The 11,171-nt window shown below is 43.2% G+C and overlaps 1 pseudogene; it reads left to right on the forward strand.

Moving 5' to 3' along the window:
- The window catches only part of LOC123246892, a 43,775-nt pseudogene that overhangs the window by 20,994 nt on the left and 11,610 nt on the right, over positions 1–11,171 (forward strand).

Raw genomic sequence — 11,171 nt, forward strand, 5'->3', positions numbered from 1 at the left:
TCCTTTCTCCCTCCTTTTCTCTTTCTCTCCATCTTTCTCTCCCTTCCTCTCCCTCTCCTTGTCTCTCTTGCTGCCACCTGTTGTGGCACTTTTCCCAGCCCTCCCCAATGACTGGTCTGTCCCATTGGCACCATCACCCACATGGGCACCCTTGGCCACTGCCCCTCCTTGGGTGGCTTTGTGTCCACCTGCCTCTTCTCAGCCTCCTCTGCTGGACCATCATTCCCTCCTGCCTCCTCAGTGACTGGGGCCTGACATCTCCTTCTTCCATCTTTTCAGTCCCTCAGGATGAATCTCAGGCCTGCCTTCATGCCCCCCAGGCTGATGGTTCCACCCTTTGCTCTGCTCAGCTCAATCCTGTGCCACTCCATGGGTCAGAGAATGGAATCCACATCTTTTAAGGCCTGGCTCTGGAGGTGGAGGTCATGGGTTCACATCCTGGGACTCAGTTTCCAGATCTGTAAAATCAGGGGCTGCCACTGGACATCTCAGAGGACTCCTTTGCCTCTGGATCTCGGATCCTCTTTATAAAATCCTCTTCTGAACTTCAGACAGCCATGTGGGCAGCTGTGGAATCCTGGGCGGTGCCTTGCTCTCTTTCCCCATCACCCCCACACACTGGGCAGGCCTTGCCTTGTCTGTGTCCACAGTGGGTCTCGCTTCTGTCCCCTCTTTTCCCCACACAGAGCCGACCCCTCCCTACTCTGCTTCTGGACCCTGATGAGCCTCCTTGTCTCATGACTTTACCCTCTCTGATGCACACAACTGGCCAAGGATTTTGTGACACTCTCCCTCTCCAGAAAGTCCACTGGTTCCCTGCTACCTCCAGGAGCAAATATCAGCTCAAGTGTTAGCAGCTAAAGCTTTTCCCAGCTGGGCTCAAACCTCCCTTCCTCCACCTTCTACCTTATTGCTCTCCAGATACAGGATGGCCAGCCTTTGCCCTTTACCTTGTAGTCTCTGTGTATTTATACTGGCTGTTCCCCGTGCCTGGCGTGCCCTCTCTGCCCACCTGCCTCTCGGATCCTGAGTGTCCTTCAAGGCTCAGCTGAAGTGTTCCCTCCCTTACTATTACCTTCAGTCCGTTTGGCACAGACCTGTGGTACACGTTGTCTCCCTCCTGGCCCCTGAGCTCCTACCTTGTCTTTTGTCTTTGCTCTTCCTGTGCCCAGCACAGGGTCCTGCATGTAGCAGGTGACCAAGAAATGCTTTTTGGCTCATGGATTAATTGGTTGGTGGGTTTCATATGTGTTAGTCCATATTGCATGCTGGAGAGTACCTTGGGGTGCTGCGTGTGCACGGGTGTATGGGTGAAGTCTCAGGTGTGTGAGAGCATGATTGAGAAGTCCTCTTGGGTACGGGGTGGCCACTTGGCCTCTGCTTCTCACCGGGATTCCCAGCTCCTCTCCTGGGAGGCCATCGTGCCCCAAGAAGAATGTGGGCACACCCTGACTTAGCACTTCCCGCTGCCACATCTGCAGAACGGCGATGGGTCATGTATTCTGGGGGTGTTTGTGCTTGGAGAGCCCAAACTGATTAAATTGAATAGGGCTATCACAATTGTTTTCACATTGCTTATCCTTGTCTTAAAGTCTTAAGTCATTGATTCCTTCCCAGCTGGGAACAAGAATCTGGTCCCCAGAACCCAAAGTAACATGACTATCTCTTTACAGGCCTCAGCCCCAGCTTTAGTGGAAGGAGGAGGTGGTGCAGGATCTCCTCCAAGGAAGGGAATCCAACCCAGGAGAGGATACCTGCTGTGCAGCCTTTCATCCAGCTCCAGGGCAGTAGTGAAGCCAGTCCTGCTCCTACTGGCTGGGCAGAGAGGACGTGAGTGAAGTCAGAGCAATGAGAAAACGAAAAGGATGGAAGAGAATGGCAGACGTGGCTCTGACACATCAGGAGAGTGGTGAGAATTCCAGGAGCACCAGGGGGGGATGGAATCTTCCCAGTGTGAGAGACCTTCCAACCCTTCTCTCTGGGGAGGCTTTCTGCTAGAATGGTCCAGGAGGGCAGGGATCCTCTTCCAGCACTCAGCTCCCAAATCTTCCTTCCCTTCCTATCCTCTTCTCTGCTCAGGACTCAGGTTTCTCTGGCTGGCTTCAACCAGATGGTTTCCTTTAGTCAGTCACTCAGCATTTATGATTCCCCTACAAGGTGCCAGGAAAGGTGAAGGAAAGGGCTACTGGGCTAGTGGTGAGGGCCATTGAAGGTTCTCCTAGACAAAACCCATGGTCATGGCTTTCTCCAGTGGGATTGTGAGATGAGCCTGGTGGTTAGAGCATTTTTGCTCTACCATAGGTTTTTTTTTTTTTTTAAACCCTTAACTTCTGTGTATTCTTTGGTGGAAGAGTGGTAAGGGTGGGCAATGGGGGTCAAGTGACTTGCCCAGGGTCACACAGCTGGGAAGTGTCTGAGGACGGATTTGAACCCAGGACCTCCTGTCTCTAGGCTTGGCTCTCCATCCACTGAGCTACCCAGCTACCCCATCTACCATAGTTTTTTTTTGTTTTGTTTTGTTTTTTAAATTTTAAACCCTTAACTTCTGTGTATTGACTTATAGGTGGAAGATTGGTAAGGGTAGGCAATGGGGGTCAAGTGACCTGCCCAGGGTCACACAGCTGGGAAGTGTCTGAGGCCGGATTTGAACCTAGGACCTCCCGTCTCTAGGCCCGGCTCTCAATCCACTGAGCTACCCAGCTGCCCCTACCATAGGTTTTTGATAACTGTATAATATCTGTGTTAAATGAGCCTCACTGTAATCCAGAGGAATGGTGGAATTTAGACATCTAAATTGGGATGATACCAAAGATGACTCCCAGCCCTGAAGGTATTTGTAACTTCAATGTAGTTCAGGAAACATTAGGGTCCTACTATGTTCCAGACCCGAGTATAGAAAGTTAAAAGGAAATGGTCCTTGACCTCAGAACCCTTAAATTCTACTGGAGTGATCTGTCAAGTATTGACACTGCAGATGGGCTTGGGGCTGAGGGTACTAGTGAGGGCTTTGACTAGGAGCCACACAGCAGGATTGGCCTGTTCTAGGACTTCTTTCTCCTTATCCAGCTCTGTTTTTCCAGATACAGCTTTTCCCCAAGTCAGCAGCCTAGAGGAGATGGAAGGAAGCACGTCTGGTGTCCTGGCTGCCAGGTTCCAGGTAAGTTCCTGTTACTCTCTTTCTCCTGTGTCCTGTCTCCTCCCCTCGCCTCTCTTTGCTAACATTTCTTTCCTGTCTTCAGTGGTCTCTGCTCACTCAAATCCAGGTAGGGACCTGAGCCTTAGAATTTCATTCCTCGAATCTCTGGCTATTCTGATTGTTGTTGTATGGATCATGAGAGCCACAGTATTTCCGTAATGTAAAGCCATGTTGGCAAGTCTATGACATGGATGCCGGCACATGGGGGAAAGGGCTGCTCCCCTCCCCCTCTCCACCACCCCAGAGGACACTCAGCCCTTTGCTGAGCAGCCCACTGGGAACACTTCTTTCCTTCCCTCACATGAGGTGTGAGGGCTGCAGTTTGGGCACTCATTCTCCAAAGGTTCTCCATCACTGGTTTTTAGAATGATTGTGTACAATTTTGATGTTTTTGATAACTGTACAATATCCTTGTTAAATGAGTCTCACTGTAATCCAGAGGAATGGTGGAATTTAGACACCAAAATTGGGATGATACCAAAGATGACTTCCAGCCGTGAAGGTATTTGTAACTTCAATTTAGTTCAGGAAACATTAGGGTCCTACTATGTTCCAGACCCGAGTATAGAAAGTTAAAAGGAAATGGTCCTTGACCTCAGAACCCTTAAATTCTCCCGGAGACAAACAAAAGGGTCAGAAGGGAGAGTGCTGAAGGAAGAGGAGAAGGGAAAGCTGTGTCAGCTGTAAAAGTCATCAAGATCTAATCCAAGATACATATGGAGCTTATTGACATTTGTGGGAACAATAGCCATTTCCAATTGACATAAATAAAAGTCAATATATATGAACAAGCAGATTTCATTTAAAAAATTTTTTTTAACCAATTACATGTCATAAATTTCCATATAAGTTTTCCAGAGTTTTATGATTGAATTTATCTACCTTCTGTTCACCTCCCAGGCTGACAGGCGATTCGATTGGTTTTATACATGTATCATCATGCAAAACATATTTCCATATTGTTCATTTTTGTAAGTGAATAATCTAATAAAACCAAAACCTCAAAATATAATCCCAAATAAACAATTGAAAAATCATATGCTTTCATTTGCATTCTGACTCCAACAGTTCCTTCTCTGAAGAGGGAGAGGATTCTTTGTCATAAGTCCCTCAGAATTGTCCTGGTTCACTGTATGGCTGATGATAGCTAAGTCTATCACAGAAAGCCAGAAGAAGTATATAAATATGTTCCCAGTCAATAATTAAATATATAAATTAAAACAGCTTCCAAGTTGTATTTTAGCTTTTTCAGATTAGCCAAAAAATAAACGGAAAGTCACTGTTGTTGCAGAGGTTTTAGGGAAAAGTCACATTTCTGTCCTGTTGGACCATATGATTTGACTGACCATTCTGGAGACCAATTTGGAGCTGTACCCAAGGAGTCACTGAATTGTCCTTACTTTTTGACCCAGTAGTACCACTCCTGAGCCCATACAACCCAAGAGATCAAAGGACATAGAGATATAAAACATTAATGGCATCTCTCTTTGTTATGGAAAGAATTCATAATTAAGGCAGCGCCCATCAGCTGGGGAATGTAATTAATGTAGTGGGAATATTGTTCTGCAGTAAAAAATGAGTAAAGAGTAGTTTTTAGACACAACTGGAAAGGCTTATAAAGTGATGTGTAGTAAAGAGTACAGAGTCAGAGCAATTTATATCACGACAACAATATTGTAAAAAGAAATATTTTCAACAGACTTGAGGACCTAATTCAACAGGATGATGAAGCCATGATTCTGGAGGATAATAATGAACCATGTGGCCAAACTCCTCCTAGAGAGGGGTGATGATGTCCTTGAAGGACTTTGTTTTGTTGACTATATGTATTCATTTGAAAATTTTTGTCCTTTTCATTTGGGAGAGGAATGTTGGAATGGAGTCAGGAAGGCAGGAGAAAGGGGAAAAAAAAGAATGGAGTCTTGGGAAAGTTTTTAAAATTCATAGAAAAAAGTCAAGGAGTAACCATAGCACAGTGTGTCAGACAGCTTTGAAAGCGGCATGTTGAATTTATTATATAGTTTTTATATTCAGAGAGAAGTCATCATTTCATTTGATATTTGTTAAAGTAAGAATTTTTTAAAAAAATCTTTAAAAATCAAATGAAGATGAGAGGGAAGGAGAAAGATAAGGCTGGAGAAACAGAAATGATCCCTTGGTGCTTTGTGGAGTTGCCATTATGGAATTTCATGGTTAGTTCTCAGACTTCCATTTGGGGTAGGCCATGAAGAGGCAGGAAATGCTGAGAGTTTGGCATCCAGGGTGAGAAAAGGCCTCAAGTTCATGTTATACAAGGATCCAGTGAACTGACAAGATATGTAGGCAAGAGACCATGAGAGAGAGCTGGTCCAGCCTGTTTGGTTGTCAAGGTGATGAGACTAGATCTCTTCTGCTTGGCACCATAAAATAGGCTTCTCAGAAATTTGTAGTCATTGAAAGAAGCAAATCAATGGTTAACATGTCAGAAAGCTTCCTGATATAATGCTATAAAAGTGGAAAGGAACTGCCTCAATGGGATGGCAGGTTCTCCCTTCCCAGAATCTTTGATCACTTCGTCAGGGAAGTGACTGAATTAGGGATTCTCGGTTTTGGGTTGGACTAGGTGTTCCCGAAGGTCCTTTCCACCTCTATGATTCTGTGCTTGTGAATCATGTGTGAATTTACTTGTACACCCTTATTTGGTTTGAAAACCATCTTTGATTAGTATCAGTCCCACCCTTTAACTAGTTTTCATGCTGGTGTCTTGGGGTACAGGAGGGGGCTGATGGAAGTCCCCATGTGACAGGTGGTGTGGCAAAAAGGCAAGGGGAATGTTAGGATAAGGATTTTAATTATCTTTGATAGAGCAAGAATGTAGACTTCTACTCAGTCCCTTGTAAGCCTGGGGAGAGAGGAATTTGCGGTGGACCCCTTAAGAGAAAACCCCAGAGAAAAAGTCAGTTGGGGGCCTTTCATGTCTGGAAGTCTGAGGAGAGAGGTGACTGTTTAAGCTCTCTGTCTGAGAGTTGGTGTGGCAGTTGAAGATAAAAAGTAGAGATATAAGAAAGTTAAGATTTGTATTTAGAGATGCTGAAGAAGAGAAACTTTTCTACTTAATAGTTTTTGTTTTACTGAGTCTTTTTCCGTTGAGCACCACAGGATGAGTGTGTGAGAGAGAGAGAGAGAGAGAGAGAGAGAGAGAGAGAGAGAGAGAGAGAGAGAGAGAGAGCGAGCTGCTTCAAACTCTCAAGATTTTACAAGTTATTTTAGGAATTACTGTATATTCAAGGTTCATCGTTTTGGAAATAGGCTTAACAAGCTAGAGGGTTAATTTTAGACATATAATAATGATAAGTATAGGGTCTATGTATGTAGACAACAAAGCAGTCCCTTGTGAGACAGTTGGGGGAGGGTGTTATTTAAAAGAAATATTAGTTATTAGGGATTATATAGGAGACCTCCTAATCCTATTCCTCCTTTGTATTCCTCTACGTATTACTGAGAAGAAATAAATGTTATTTAGTAAGCTGCCTCAAGCCTTCAGTCCACCATCTGTGTAGCAGTTTGGCTCCAGCTTTAGTCTGATCACTATAAATTTAGATTATCATTTATTACATTTGACCAGCCAGCCTGATATATAAGACAAGTTTTATTTTCATTAATTACAAGTTGGACAGAGACTGAATTTTTGTGTCCAACCAGAGTTCCAGGAGGAGTGGCAAAAACTGTCTTCATAAGAGATGAGACTTGCTTTCTCTTGCTGGAGACTCATTGCTCTCTCTCCTTTCTCTGGAGTGTTTAACACTTGGCATGCAGTGGCTTATCTTGTAGCCATCCATTTGTGGCAGGAATCAATCCAGTGCAACACGTACAGTGGCTAAGAATTAGGTCTGCCGGATGAGTGTGTGATCTTTCTTTTTTCTAACCCTTACTAATAAGTAATTATAAATTAATTTACATTTTATAGAAAAATTTAATCATAATAATAGAAATAATCAAACGAGGAAGAAACAGTTACAGACAGGTTGGCATGAGACCCATTTAATTCAGATCATTCTGAGAGCTTTTGTGGTGGAACAAAAACAAGGAGAATAAATTGGCCACATCTGTTACAGATGTTTCTCTTTCTTTCTGTTTCAGCCATTAGTGATATTGGAGTCTTAGCATTGGCACTCCAACCACTGCTCCAGGGGAGGTATAAATTAGGGCAAACAAAGGCTAGAAGGACAATTGGAAGAGACCATAAAGGAAGCCTACGCCTGGGTCTACATATTTCTCAGGACATGAAAATCCTGATGAAGAGCATTTTTGTTCAGTAATTAATTTTTTCCCAATTACATGGGAAAACAATTTTTAACATTTATTTTTAAACATATTGAGTTCCAAATTCCCTCCCTTCCTCTCCCATCTGATTGAGATGGAAAATAATTTGATATAGTGTAAAAGGGAAAAATGGGAAGGATTATGGTTGGACTGGATATTTAAAGTTTGGTCGCCAGGAATCAATTCCTTAATTCCAAAATAAAAGACGCAAGTTAGGATGATTTTATGGTGGTTTATTTACAATTAGGAAGGTTGAAGGTAGGGAAAATGAGAGAGAGAAACTCTGGCCTGGACCGGAGGCCCGAACCAGGTAGGGCTTCAAGGCCCCAGCAGAGGGGGCACAGAGGTTAATTAAATAAGGCTTCTAGCCACAAGGCCTTCTCTAAGATGAGAGGCCTCTTTGAGGCTGGAGCCCCCAGAAATGCCAAGGGAAAAGAAAGAGTCAGTCTAACTTATCCACGTGACAATTCAAAGGGAAGCAGCCTGAGGTCTCATTCTAGCTCCTTCAATGTCAAGTTCAAAAGGCAATAAGCACCCCATAGGAAGTTACCATCATATTTAGAAGATAGCAGTTTTTGTCACTTCCTGCATCCACCTGTGTTTCATGTGGATAAATGGCAGCCTCAACCCTGTTTTGGACTGCCCAGGGGGCAAGTCACTTGTTTTTTGATTTGTCACTATCACAGGTGGGTCACAGACCTCCCCCCTCCCCACTTAATTCTAAGTTGGGTGAGGTGACATTATTCCTGGTGGCTAAAGTCTAGAGAATGAATGAGGGTGAGCTAATTCCATTTACACAATAGGTTATACATGTTAGAATGGAGTGAGGAAGTAAAAAGGAAAAAAGAAAAAAATGGGGACATTAAAAATTTTTTTTAATTCACAGAAAAAAAATCAAGAAGTAACCATAGCAAAACAGGTCAGCTTTGAAAGTAACATGTTGAATTATTTTATAGTTAAAAGAAATGCAACATATTACTATATTAGTCATTTGTGGAAGAAAGCATATGAAAAAAATCAATTCTTGAAGATAATCAAGAGTAAAATGGTAAACATCAATCTGCATTCACTCTTCCACCAGTTCTTTCCCTGGAGGTGGATAGCATTTTTCATCACAATTCTTTTGTAATTTGGATATTTCTATTGCTGAGAACAGCTAAATCATTCACAATGGATCATTGTGCAACATTGCTCTTACTGTGTATAATTATCTCCGGGTTCTGTTCACTTTGCATCAGTTCATGTAGGTCATTGCAGGTTTTTCAGAAATTCCTCTGGTCCTCATTTCTTATAGCACAGTAATATTCCACCACTATCATATGCCATAACTTGTTCAGCCTTTCCCCAATTAATGAACATCCTCTTAATGTCTAATTCTGAGAAAAAGCATTTTGAAGCTATTTTGGATTCTATAAGGATGTTAGCACTGAAACAGTATATCCAAAAGACTTACTACTTATCTCTTCAACTACTTTCCCATTATGACGAGAAAAACTTACACATATAATGAGGAGTCCCTTTGATGAGAGGAGAAGAGAACAATATTATATCACAAACCACAACGGACAATCATAGTTGGGTGCAAAGGGTAGAGAGTAATAGGTCCTTCTGGTTGGATTGTTGTTAATGAAAACTCATTTGATTCAATTATAGAAAATACAACATTCTGGGGGCAGCTGGGTAGCTCAGTGGATGGAGAGCCAGGCCTAGAGACGGGAGGTCCTGGGTTCAAATCTGTCCTCAGACACTTCCCAGCTGTGTGACCCGGGGCAAGTCACTTGACCCCCATTGCCCACCCTTACCACTCTTCTGCCTTGGAACCAGTACACAGTATTGACACCAAGACAGAAGGTGAGGGTTTAAAAAAAATACAACATTCTAAATTCTCCTTCTATCATATATCTCCTTTGTATATGCTAAAGTCCTGCAAGATTACAGAAGACAGGATTGCAGGATGAGCCCCTGATTTTTCATATGAAACAAAGCTTAAAAGAAAGGCCCAAAATTTGTGAAAAACACTTGGGAAGTTTCTGTAAGAAGAATGGGGAATGAGGGATGGAATGGTTCTAGGCTACATTTATACCTTTGGAGAATATATATCCAGAGGAAGACTCACAGCACATGGATGAAAGCCCCTCTGTAGGTTATTCTGTTAGCATTTAGACAAGAATAACCCAATCTGAGAAGAATAGGTGGATTATAATCTCTACTCTTCCAGAGAGTCCTCAACTACAAGATCACAGATTGCACATTGTAGAATAGTTAATAATTATTACACATGGAGACCTGAGTTTTGTTTTAGGCCTGTTCTGTATTGACATTTGACGTGCTGACCCAGGAGAGAAAGCCACATAGCCTTAGGAGATGGAATGGGAAGAATGCTTAGCCTGTTAGACTATTTGAGGTATTCTGCCTTCTGAGAAAATCAGTCCTGAAGAGACTGATCAGGAATGGGGAATGATTGCTAGAGAGGCAGAAATGAATGTTTGGAGTATGTTGGCTGATATTTGCATTGTCTATCTAATTGGAAGCTGAAGACTGATTCTATGGTGTGGTTTAGTCCTTGAGTAAATTACGTGATATTTTGGGAGTTCATTGATGGGAAAAATTCTCAGGAAACTCATGCACTGCCTCCTGAGTTCGGTATCGAGTGAGGCACAGAGCATGTGGATAACGAAGAAATATTTTGAGCGGAGTCTTCCTGATTAAGCAGGAATGTGTTTCATTCAGGAATCTGTGACGTTTGAAGATGTGACTGTGGAGTTCACCTGGGAGGAGTGGAGACACCTGGATCCTGTCCAGAGGGCCCTGTACAGGAATGTGATGTTGGAGAACTATGAGAACCTGGTCTCAGTTGGTAAGCCGAACCAGCCCCTGTGACTCAGTGTCAGTGTATTGGAGTATTTGCAATCCCATTTGCTGTAGGCTAAGGAAGATCTAAATAAATTTTGTCTCATTAGATAAGAACACTTAAGGCTACACATCCTCTAGGGAGAATCCTGTAATAATTAAAATTAAATCATGAGGCTTCTGGGAGCTTTATAACTTTATTAAATCATAGTAGTAGTTAGAGAGTTACTTAGCTTTCTACTCTATTGGCCGCCATGATGGGTTGAAGCTGAGCAAGGACAAGAGTTCCTCCAGGTTCCATGCTCCAGCCAAAGACTCCAAAGTCCTCCTGGTCTTCCATTTATAAGCTGTTTTCTCCACCCACTTACTCTCACCCATCACCTCTCAGGAACCAATCATAGTTTCTTAATTTGCTTGGGCCACCCAGGGGACCACCGCTTGTCTCGTTGGTGGGTCTTTCACAAATAGGGGAGATGTGGATGTGCTTGTAGGCAGTGGGAAAGTGGACAGGGAGTGACTGAAGCTAAGTGGAAAGTCTGCAGGAGAACAGAGGACGTAATGGGATCACTTTTGTATGTGGAATGGCCAGGCTTGTTAAGGAAAAAGGCCACGTCCTTATGGGAGACAGAGGTGAAAGGAGAGATGGTGTTAGAAGGCATCTGAGTGATGTGAGGGGAGAAGAGAGGGAGCTCTGGGTGAATAGCCCTGTGTTTTTAGTAAACAACTGAGCAAAGTTCTGAGCTGAGGCAGAAAAGGATTTGTATAATCTCCTGTGGTGAGTGGGATAGTGAGTCACTGAGGGAAGTATAAGAGGGTTGCATGG

The sequence above is a fragment of the Gracilinanus agilis genome, chromosome 4, assembly GCF_016433145.1.
Source record: "Gracilinanus agilis isolate LMUSP501 chromosome 4, AgileGrace, whole genome shotgun sequence".
NCBI lineage: Eukaryota > Metazoa > Chordata > Mammalia > Didelphimorphia > Didelphidae > Gracilinanus > Gracilinanus agilis.